Raw genomic sequence first — 12,406 nt, forward strand, 5'->3', positions numbered from 1 at the left:
GCTCTCCCTTAAGCTTAATAACCTCCATAAAGGCTCTGTCTCCAAATGCAGTCACATTGGGGTTTGAGGCTTCAATATATGAATTTGGAGCAGAGGACACACGTCAGTCTGTAACAAGCACTCACCCTAAACTATAGATTATTCTTTACCATTCTCTTTTATTCTCATTTGCTAATTAGTTTCCTCTAAAGAGTTAATAATTCCTTATATATTAAACCTTTTCCATACAAATTACTGTGTGGTCAGTCTGCCTCCTGACTGGACCTGCTTGATGTAGGAGAGGGAGATGGACAGACCCAAATCCCCTTCTCCTTATGACACTTTAGTGTATAGAAATGAGCCTTTGCTGGGGCGCCTAGGTGACTCAGCTGGTTAAGCATCCAACTCTTGATTTTGGGTCAGGTCATGATCTCAGGGTCCTAGGATTGAGCCCAGCATCAGGCTAGGTGTGGAGCCTGCTTGAGCTTCTCTCCCTTTGCTTCCCCCCGCCCATTTTTCTCTCGAAAAAGAAAGAAAGAAATGAGCCTTTGCTTTGTTCCCATTTTGATAGCCCACCTAGTTACTCTAAGTGGCCTGGCTTTGACCTAAGCCTGCAGACTTGGTTTCATATATGATTTATATCTATCTGCCTCTCCTGCAACTGGATTAAACCACATATGGGAAGATATCTAAACACTTCCTGATGAAGTCATTGCCACGATGTACTTGGACTAGAGTCCTTTAATCTTTGTGGTTGAGCCTAAACAAGTTCAACGTGATGGTCAGTCACCACAAAATGAATTTCTAAATATGATGACCGTTGAAAAATTTGTAACCCCATGTCCTGATTGCTTTGCCGATTGTTTCAAGAATCATTTAAGAATTAGGATCAGTGTGTGTCTCTCTCAGAAATCAGGATGCTAGGATTTCCTTCCCTGGTGAAATTACTGCAAAGTGACTCAGCTCCTTTGTGATTAGGTCTGACCCTGCTCTGTGTTACCAGGTTGCTTCCTGGCCAACTCAATTAAGGAAGAGCTCCATGGGCCCAGCGCTGCCTGCTGGGTTGCCAGTTTAACTGCTACCTTCAACTCTGATTTCAGCGGGGTTTACAAAGGAGCTAATTTTTGGCTTTCTAATGGTTTGCATATAGACCACACAGAAAATACAATCTGTATCCCTCTCCACAACCCCGATTCCAGCCCCTGAATTTGTACTAAATAATTGAGGTCCTTCACTCACTGGTAAAAATATTACCTATCATATTAGAGCCCCCAAATTAATTAATTCCTCCCTCCCTCCCTCCCTCCCTTCCTTCCCCTTCTCTCACTTTCTTCCTGCCTCCCTTCCTTCCTTCCTTTCTTTTTTTTAAATAACATATTATCATTTCAAAGGATAGCCGGTTCTGCTATCTAGGGGCCCATTCTAAGGTGTAAGCATTGGGATGCAAGTTCAGAGATCTGGGATACAGTAAAACCCCTACCTGAGAAAAGAGTAAATTGGGACAGAGAGGAGAGGGTTCAGATGTTGGAGCTACACAGGTTGGTGTGGTGAAACAGGAGCTTACAAGGGAAAAAGAAGGGTGACTGGCTCCCTGCCTCTATCCTCTTGGCAGTGTTGCCTGAGCGGTGGGAGAAGAAACACATCCAGTGAGAAACATGAGGTAATTTGCTATGAGAGAAGATATCTTTTTTTTTTTTTTTTTAAGATTTATCTTATTGGAGGGGAGGGGCAGAGGGAGAGGGAGAAAGAATCTCAAGCAGACTCCATGATGAGCACAGAGCCAGATGCGGGGCTCAATCTCATGACCTGAGCTGAAATCAAGAGTCAGACACTTAACCAAGTGCACCATCCAGGCACCCAGATGGAAGGTATCTTTTAAAAGTCTCTCCTCTATCTTGCATTCTAAATCCTCAGCAAATTCTGTGTCGGTTACTAGCTTTTTTAGAGCCATAGAGCCATTTTGGAACCATGCATACTGAAATCTGCTTGGGTTATTGGCAGCACATAGAAAAACTGTAGCCAAGGACAGCCTCACATCCGACAGTATAGGATACCCCACACTCTGAAGACACAGGAGTCAGAACTCTACTCTGGTCCTGTCACTTGCGTGCTGATAAGGCAAGAGTTGTGAGGATTAGATATCAACACTTGCAGTCAGAAAGACACTGATGCATAGTGAGCAGGCAACAGATGTTTTATCTATTTTTAGTTTGCATGCTTTTGAAAGATAGGATTATTTGACTCCAGGCATTAATCTCTCCCAAAATATGCATTCTCTTTTTAAGAACATTTGTTGATCTGACAGCTTTATACATAAAATACAAAGTTATAAAGTGAAGAAATGTTATATCTAACCAATGAACCCAAATCTCTGTGTACCATTTAAATCACTTAGAACCTGATATAGTCACAAGTTCATTTGTTTATTCAATGAGCCTTCTTTCTGAGCCTAATGTCTAGATATGTTGTGAACTATTATAATATCATTAAGTCAGATTATGTTTCTTGGAAATTGCTCTGATGATTGTATTAAACGAAAATACGAGTGAAATCTTAACTAGAAGTGCCTCTGTTTTGCTAACTTTGGAAAACCTAATTTGGTAAAACCAATAGTGAGAAACTCATCTTGTTGGAAAAAGAGGAAAAAAACTAATGCATGAGCACTTTATAATGTTTACATGAAACCTAATTTAATCCAGTCCTCATGTGGGAAAAAAAAAAAAGCATTATCACATCTCTGTACATTTGAGAAAATTGGTTTTTAAAATTGGTTTTAAAAGTAGGGATCTAAGCACTATACATGTATCACCCTTGGAAGTGCATCCATAGGCATATCGGACACTCTCACTTGATTCTCGTTTTTGTTTCTTGCTTGTTGCTCCAGTCCACTGTTAATCTGGCTTGTCATCTCTTACCTTCATCTTCCATTTTCAGTTCTTCCCATAAACCTGATACAGACATGTCTTCTCTGCTCCTGTCCCTCTTCTTTCCATCTATTTCTTCCTGGGTTTTCTGAGTAGCCACCTACTTGAAGAAGTTTCATGGCCTCCCCCTTTCAAGTGTCAGTCCATTTGAATGATCTTTCAGCTGCCTCTCCCTGGGCTCCATTCAAGAAAAGATAGAAAAGACATCAAAGATCATTTTAGAAATAGTCATTGTACAGTAATCTGCACTGATGTTTTAAGACAACCCACATGATTAGATCATCTTTGTCATATAATTCATTTCGGATATCGAAAGTTACCTAAATATGCAAACCATGGCAGCTCTGTTTCACATAGCAACATATGAATTACTTGATGGTGGGGCACCTGGGTGGCTCAGTTATTTAAGTGTCCAACTCTTGATTTCGGCTCAGGTCATGATCTCGCCTCCCACCCTGCTCACATGCAGGCTCTCCCTCTCTCAAAATAAGCTAATTAATTAATTAATTAATTGACAGTAGTTGCCAATGTGTGTGACTAAATAATCAAATAACTTTAGAGAAATCATCTTATTCCCATAAGCACATCTAAGAAGGGTGATTTGTGAAGTTGAAAATGTTGAAAGTCTTGTTTTCAGCGCAATTCAAACCAAAGAGAAAACTAGAAAAGAAAAAATAAATAAAATAAAACAAAACAAGATCCCAGCAACATATGATTTCAAAACCTTGGTGGAGGAAACATGTTAAAAGTACCAAGAACATTGATTTTATCCCAAGGGAAGTGATATAATCTGCTTGTTCTTATATTCCGCTTAATTTCTGTACACTTGGCAAATGATACCACTGAATCCCTCCTTCTAAATTCTTTCATTTCCCAGCTTTATCAAGCTGTAATCAGCGTGTAACATTCTGGAAGTTTAAGCTGCACAATATGATGATTTGATACACATATAAATTGTGAAATGATAACCATAGTAAGTTACTATGCTGTACATGAAATCCAGACTTATTCCTTTTACATTGGAAGATGGTATCTTTTGAACATCTCCTTATTACATCCATCTCCTAACCCCTGACTACCACCAGTCAGCTCTGTTTCTATGAGTTCAGCTTTTCAAGATTCCACATAGAAATGCAATCATACAGTATTTGTCTTTTTCTGCCTGACGAATTTCACTTAGTGAAATGCTCTCAGAGTTTATCCATGTGACAACCATGGATATCCATGTCACGGTTTCCCTCTTTTCTTGTGGCAGAATGTGACTGCATTTTATATGTATATACAGACAAACACATATACATACCACATCTTCTCTAGCCGTTTATCTGGCAATGGACATGCAGATTGTTTCCATGTTTCGGCTACTGTGAAAAGTGCTGCAATGAACATGGGAGTGCAGATACCCCTTCGAGAGAGTTACTTCATTTCCTTCAGGTGTATACCCAGAATTCGGATTGCTGGATAACGTGGATAGTTCTATTTGTAAGTTTTTGAGGAATCATTGTACTGTTTTCTATAATGGCTGCACCAATTCACAGTCACATCAACAGGGCTCTAGCGTTCCCTTCTTATCACATCTTCACCAGCATTTGTCATCTCCAGTCTTCTTATTAATAGCCATTCTAACAGGTGTGACATGGTATCTCATCACGGATTGGATTTGCATTTGCATGATGACTGGTGATGTTGAGCATCTTTTCATGTATGTGTTGGCTGTTTCTTTGGAGAAGTATCTATTCATGTCCTTTGCCCAGTTTTATACATTATTTGTATTTTGCTATTGAGTTGTATGATTTCCTTAATATATTTTCGATATTAACCTCTTCTCAGATAGATGGTTTGTAAATATTTTCTCCCATTCCACAGATTGCCTTTTTGTTTATTGATTGTTGCTCCTTTTTTGTGCAGAAGTTTTTTATGTTTGGTATAGTTTCACTTACGGACTTAACACTTTTGTTGCTTGTGTTTTTGGTGTCATAAAAAGTCATTGCCAAGAACAAGATCAAGGAGTTCCTCCCCTATGTTTTCTTCCAGGGATTTTACAGTTTTACATGTTAATGTTTAAGTCTTTAATCCATTTTGAGTTAATTTTTGTGAGTGGTATTAGATAGGGTCAATATTATTCTTTGCATATGTGGACATCCAGTTTTCCCAGCACCGTTTATTGAAGAGACTCTCCTTTCCTCATTGAGTATTCTTGGCTCTGAAGAATATTAGTTGGTCATGTTTGTGAAGGTTTATTTCTGGGTTCTCAATTCTGTTCCGTTGTTCTATGTTTTGATGCCAGAACCATACTATCTTGATTATTGTAGCTCTGTAATATAGTTTTGAAATCAGGAAGTGTGATGGCTTCAGCTTTGTTCTTCTTTTTCAAGATTGCTTTAGCTATACATTGTTCTTTTGTGGTTTCATACAAATTTTAAGATTTTAAAAAATGATTTCTGTGTAAAATGGCATTAGAATTTTGATAGGAATTGCATTGAACCTGTAGATGGTTTGGGGCAGTATGGACATTTTAACAATTTAACTCTTCTGATCTGTGAATGTGGTATAGATTTCTGTTTGTTTGTGTCATCTTTAATTTCCTTTATCGATGTCCTATAGTTTGTGGGGTATAGATATTTCACTTCCTTGGTTAAATTTATTCCTAAGTATTTTACTGTTTTTGGTGGTATTGCAAATGTGATTGTACTTTTTATTTTAGTATATGGAAATGCAACCAACTTTTGTATATTGATTTTTATCCTGCAAATTTACTGAATTTGTTTATTATTTCTAATATTTTTTTGATGGAGTCTTTAAGATTTTCTATATACAGGGTGATGTCATCAGCAAAGGGAGATCATTTACTTCTTCCTTTCCAATCTGGGTTTTTTTTTTTTTTTCCTTGTGTAATTGCTCAGGCTAGGACGTCCAGTACTGTGTTGAATAGGAGTGGTGCAGGTGGGCACCTTTGATTTGTTCTTGATCTTAGGAGGAAAGTTTTCAACCTTTCACCATTGACTATGTTAGCTGGGGGTTATTGTATAGGGCCTTCATGATGCTGAAGTTGTCTGAACTTTGTTATTTCTCAATATCTGAATGCACCACTTCATGTTCACAGTAAGCTTGCATAATTTATTCCCTCATTATTCATGTTATTGAAATCATATTGTAGCTCTTTATGTTCTGTTAGGTCTCACAGGTGTAATAGTAAATGACACATGGCCCTAATTTTTAAGATGTTTTCCTGTTGTTGGGAAGACAGTTAAGTAAGTTCGCATTGAAAGAATAGGGGCAATTTTGTTGCTATAGAAGTTTGGGCACTAAGGCCTTTAGTAGGAGGTCCCTAGAACATTTTAAATGTGAATGGAAATGGGTTCAAAGAAAGAGATCTTTGCCTCACAGCCTTCGTATATACCCCTTACCTGATAGCATCAGACAGTGGTGATCTCTTGCCTGCATGTCACCAAGGTGTGACAGCTAATCTTTACCCTATCCTACTTGGCTTTTTCTCATCCATTGACCTCCCTTTGTGTCGAAAACTCTGATCTTTGGGCTGGAGCATTGGAATGAAGCTTTGGAGAGCATTAGATTTGAAGTCAGGCAGACATTGGATTTCAACCCAGTCTCTGTCTCTTACTGAACTTGAATAGTTCCCCCACCGTTTAAACCTCAGCCTCCCCCACATGTCAAGTGAAGCTAATAATAATGCTTATGTAATAAGGCATCTAAAGTATGTAGCATGTTCCTGGTATATACAGGATACATAATAATTATTAGTTTCTTTTTTTTCAAATTAGGGTTGTTGAACAGATGTGCAACCAATTCTTGGAAATGCTATTCAGACCAAAACCCCTCCCAGAATTTCAGACAGTAGAACATCCTTTGACATTAATAAGGGTTGGGATAATCTAAAAGGCACGATCTGCAATTTCTCACACTTACCATGTTTTATGCCACTGTGGTTTTGCATCTGCAGTACAACCAAAGAACTCTTGTTACTCATGCTTCATGGCTCACTTTGATGTCAGATCCTCCGAGCTACTTCCCTAACCTGCCCTTTCTTCTCCAGAGTAAGTTGTTCATTTCCTGCCATGTATTTCAACAAATATGTAGTTCTCAGAGTATGGCCCACCTGCATCATATACTTTGTATAGTTTATTTTGTTATACATGTCAAACTATATTTCAGTTATTTTATGTGTCTATATGTAGAAGCGGCATTTTATTTCAAACCCATATTTGCAGTACCTAACTGTATGTTGAGTGACCGCTTAGTAAATATATGAATAGCTGAATGGGCAAATGACTGGACAAATAAAAGAAAGATTGAATGATTTGGGAAAATGAATTTTTACTTGGTACATAGCTCTAACAAGAGTTGGGAAGATAAATTAGACATAGTCCTTCTGATAATGTGACAAATAAGACAACTAATTGGTAAATTTCATGTAAATTAGAAAGCAAAATATATTCAGAACTCCAAATCTTGAATTCATGATCTTTATATATAGGTCTTTACATACTGATCTAGTTCCCAGTCTAAATGGATCCTTCATACCAAACTCAAGAGTAAGAATTGTGTGTGTGTGGGGGGGGTGGTACCCAGGTGACACAGTCAGTTAAGCATCCGACTTTTGGTTTTGGGTCAGGTCATGATTTCAGGGTCATGAGACTGAGCCCTATGTCGGGCTTCTCGCTCAGCACAGTATCTGCTTGAGACTCTCTCTCCGTCTGCCCCTCCCCCCGCTCTCTCTCTCTCAAATGAATAAAATCTTTAAAAAAATTGTGTGTATATAATATGTCATATATTATTATAACATATTATATATTATAAAATATATATTTTTATATAATATGCGATATACATATATATGTATAATCAACTTATCATAACACCATTTAATCTGTTACTATGGCATAAGGAATGGTAGTTAGTTAACATATTATCATAATGGACCAGACAACTAATCTCAACAACTATGTGCCCAAATACCTCTTTTATCAATAGAGTTTTCTTTTATCACCATTCTCTAGTTAGATCTTAATGACCTTTCATTCGACTAGAGTCGTCATCTTTTATATGTTAAGATATATTAAGATATTGTATTTGAGAATGAATTTGAATGAAATAATTAAAATTGCTGCCTAGATATTTTTCTCTGCATGTCTTCTAGTAAAATTCTCTTTTTGCATCTTTTTCAAATAACATATACTGGTGTGTTGAAAACTGATACCCTATTAATTAAATGAATAAAGCAAGACACAATTTGAATTTAGCTTAATAAGCAAACCAAAGTGAAAGCAGCTGTGTCCCATTAGCTTCTGATTTTCTGCAAAATAGAGAGGGAATCAGATACACAATAAGAGTGTCTAAAATTGAGCAGCTTGTGGTTATGTTGCTATAGCTACCAGAGGTCTTTTTGATGCTTTACTGGGTTGGCAAAGAAATAGACTGTTTGGAATAGTCACACTAAAAACTCTTATGCACTGAAATAGTGCTGACATTTGACCATGAGTCTTCAATTCCTCCACAGAGTAAACACATGGATATGAAAGGAAAAAAAGAAGAATTCAAATTACCTCATGAACATTAGATCATTTTTTCTATTATCCAAGGGAGGGAAATCCTGCAGTTTAAAAACAAACATGAGAGTAGAAGAATTCCAAATTGTTTATATGCTACCTATAGAGAGCTGATCTGATAGCTCTCAATAAAAATAAACCCACTTGGGAGGGCATTTAGGAAGTGAAGATGTTAGTGATACACAGAATAGGGAACATATTTTAAAGGAATTCTTTTCCTTAAGGAACTCCTGTAGATGTGCATGGCCCCATCAAGAATCTCCCTCTGCTAGTTTGGCTCTGTAGCTATAAAGAGAAGTATATCCTAGAGGAAATAATCAAAGTTAGAAGACATAAATTTCCCTACTCTTTAAAAATAAATGCATCAGTTAAGTGTCATTTTTTCCCCCAGAAATCTCAATAGCACCATACAGGGTTGCTGTAATAACTCTTAAAATTTCCTGGAGGATCATATCATGACCATAAAGAAGTCACACTGATTCCAAGAATACTTGGGAGTTCATTATGTTCTTTTGGAGTGGGTTCCCATACTCCCTCCATCCTGCCATTTGTTCTTATGAGAGAAATGCTTTTCTTTTTTTTTTTTTTAAACTGGGGTGACTTTATTTATTTTTTAAAAGATTTTATTTATTTATTTGACAGAGAGAGACACAGCGAGAGAGGGAACACAAGCAGGGGGAGTGGGAGAGGGAGAAGCAGGCTTCCCGCCGAGCAGGGAGCCCGATGTGGGGCTCGATCCCAGGACCCCGGGATCATGACCTGAGCCGAAGGCAGATGCTTAACGACTGAGCCACCCAGGTGCCCCAGAAATGCTTTTCTTTTAAAAATAAAAGATTAAACAAAAACAGAGTCAATCTCTAAGAGTCAAGCAGACTGCAGGCTGAGAAGGGGCAGGGCCTCATGGCTCAGAATCCTCTTCTTTTCAATTTGCCTAGTCTTGTGTTTTTCTGCTCTAATTAAAATCACCAATACCACATTGGCCCATGAACAGTTTTATTAAAAGTTCAGGCTCAAGTATGGACAACTTCTTAGCACACAGGTCTCCATAAATATTTGTGAAATGACAGAACTGTGAATGACAACATTCATTTTCAGGGCAACGGTCTAGTGATAATTCCCACACTGTCATATACCTGGTTTCTCAGCTGAGAGACACATTTCATTTCTTTTTAGGATTTTAGTGACTCACCCAATGTATGATCTCACCTTTTCCATTTGACACAGAAAGTGTGATTTAATTATTTTCAGAACCAACAGGGTAAAGAACATCCTACCATCATAATAAGATGCATAGGACAAAAATGATACCCATACATAAACAGTAGAGTTCTACCGGCACATTCTTCTTGCTTGTTTGAAGTGATACCAGAAGCTGTATGCAACACCAATAAATACAGCTGCCCTTATTTACATATCCTACTGTTATTCCAGAATTGTGAATAAAAAGATAAGGAGCAGAATTTTTATATTTTAAGTACAAGATAATGGCAAGACCATGGTCAAGGCCACTTGCCAATAGCAATTGTGATGGCATCCATGTCTTCAATACAGCTCTAATGGAAAGTTTGTAAGCTTTCAGCCGATTAATTTTCTGAGTAAAGATACTATAGCAAAAAGGAAGAAAAAATAAAAAACAAGGTAAAGGATACTTCATAAAAATCAAGTAAACTATATTAGTACACTAGTACCAATTTCTCAAGAGACAGATTATGCGATGCTGGGAAAATTATTTCTTTCTAATTTTCTGAAGGTCTACAGGATAAACTATCTCAGCCAAAGCCACTTAATTATTAATTATTACAACAAATATTATTTTTGATCACCCATACCCTCTATCCTACATTTTTTGTTAATTTTGTGGTTTTTAGAAAAATGCAGAAAAGAGAAATGCTTAATTTTCATACAAATTCAATGTAGATGATTTGTTCACTGCCACATTCATATTTGGGTGGGAGGCCTGAAGATTAAGATAAGACGAACAAGGGGCGCCTGGGTGGCTCAGTCTTATGCATCTGCCTTCGGCTCAGGTCATGATCCCCTGTGTTGGGCTCCATGCTCATCAGGGAGATGCTTCTCCCTCTCCCTCTCCCCCTGCTTGTGTTCCCTCTCTCACTGTGTCTCTGTCAAATAAATAAATAAAATCTTAAAAAAAAAGATAAGATGAACAAAGATACACCACTCAATTTTTTTAAAGAATTTTTTTTATTTATTCATTTGAGACAGAGAGATACAGAGAGAGAGAGATAGAGAGGCAGCAGGAGCAGAGGGGAGGGGCAGAGGAAGAGGGAGAAGGGAGCCCCATATGGGGCTCCATCCTAGGACCTGGGATCATGACCTGAGCTGAGGACAGATGCTTAACCATCTGAGCCACCCAGGTGCCCCTCAATTCCTCATTTTATCCTCTCCTCTTCGATTTTTTCTTTCTTTTTCCTTTTTTTTGGGGGGAAAGGGGGCTTATTCAAAAGTCCCTGTGTTTTCAGAAGTATCTAAAATAGCAGTAGTCAGTAGATGTGTAAGTGAACTACATATATAGTTTTAAATTTTCTAGTAGCCCTATTTTACAAAGTAAAATGAAATAGGGGAGATTAATTTTAATAACATTTGTAACCCAATATATAAAAAATGACCATATAAGCATGAAATCAATATAAATTATTGAGATATTTTATATTCTCTTTTTTTACTAAGTCTTTGAAATCTGGTATATATTTTATACTTAACAGTGAGTCTCAATTTGGAACAGTCATATTTCAAGGGCTCCATAACCACATCTGGCTAATTGCTACTCAATTGGACACTGTAGATCTAGAACTTTTCTGTGAAAGCATGCACACCTTCTTTATTACCCCTTAATGTCTACCTATCATCTCTCCAGAGACATAACAATGATAAATATGACACCTTGCTTGTATAGAAAATTTGTAAAGAAAGCTCACATGAATTACATGAGAGGTACCATGACTTACCTTTTTAATTCTCCACTGAACTACACAATTAGTGGGTTTTCAAGAAATACTTGATGAATAAATAGAGTTATGAATTGCTAGAGAGGGACCAGTATGCACCGAAACAAGTGAAATGATCAAAGCGTGATTGGTGACCATAAGAGCCTATCTTCCCTGAACAGGGTTGTGGAAAAATACTTTTTATTTGACTCACCCCATAAAGAGAATGATGGCTTATGTTTCTTTAGTGATTTACATTTTCCTATGCAGGTTTAATAAGTGTCATTTGAGAAGTTTAGACCAATATTTATTTTTCCACGTTGATAAATAAAGATAAGTTTTAGAGACTAACTCATTCAAGGTCACACAGCTGGTGACTCATGAACACAAAACTGAAATCAAACTTCCTAGCTACTCTGCCGGCCCTTTTCTTGCACACCTGCTCTGAAAACAAAGAAGACATGAGAAATAGTACCTCATAATTATGTTGTTTTAACAGTGTTGCATATGCCTGGTAATTTAAAGTACCTGTGTCCCCTTTTTTAAGAAAAGCAGAGTGGACAGCATCAAGAACAAACAAACTCTATACATGTTTTCTTTCAAACCAATGGAGCTAAGACCTGTAGAGCTGTTTTTCTTGTATTTGAAACACAACTGACAAGAAATTTAAAAAATAATAATAATAACATTGAATCTCTTGCTTCTGTTATCAAACAGCTTCCACTAGAATCAAGCAAACACCACACACACACACAGACACACACACACACACACAGACACACACACACACACACACACACACACACACACTAGACTTGCCTATTTGGCCTTATTTATTCATCTTAGCTAAAGAGATGGGTTTGCTTAATTGCTATGCTGAAGTAAAACATGTAGACCTTTTTGATACTGTGATTACTTCAGCCATTGTTCTAGGAGCATTGAAATTGTTACCCTGAATCTTCATTTCCACATTTTTCCATGTTGTAATTTT

Source organism: Eumetopias jubatus, unplaced genomic scaffold (genome assembly GCF_037043125.1).
Source record: "Eumetopias jubatus isolate StellerSeaLion01/CBP00866 unplaced genomic scaffold, mEumJub1_p1.0 scaffold_8, whole genome shotgun sequence".
Taxonomy (NCBI): domain Eukaryota; kingdom Metazoa; phylum Chordata; class Mammalia; order Carnivora; family Otariidae; genus Eumetopias; species Eumetopias jubatus.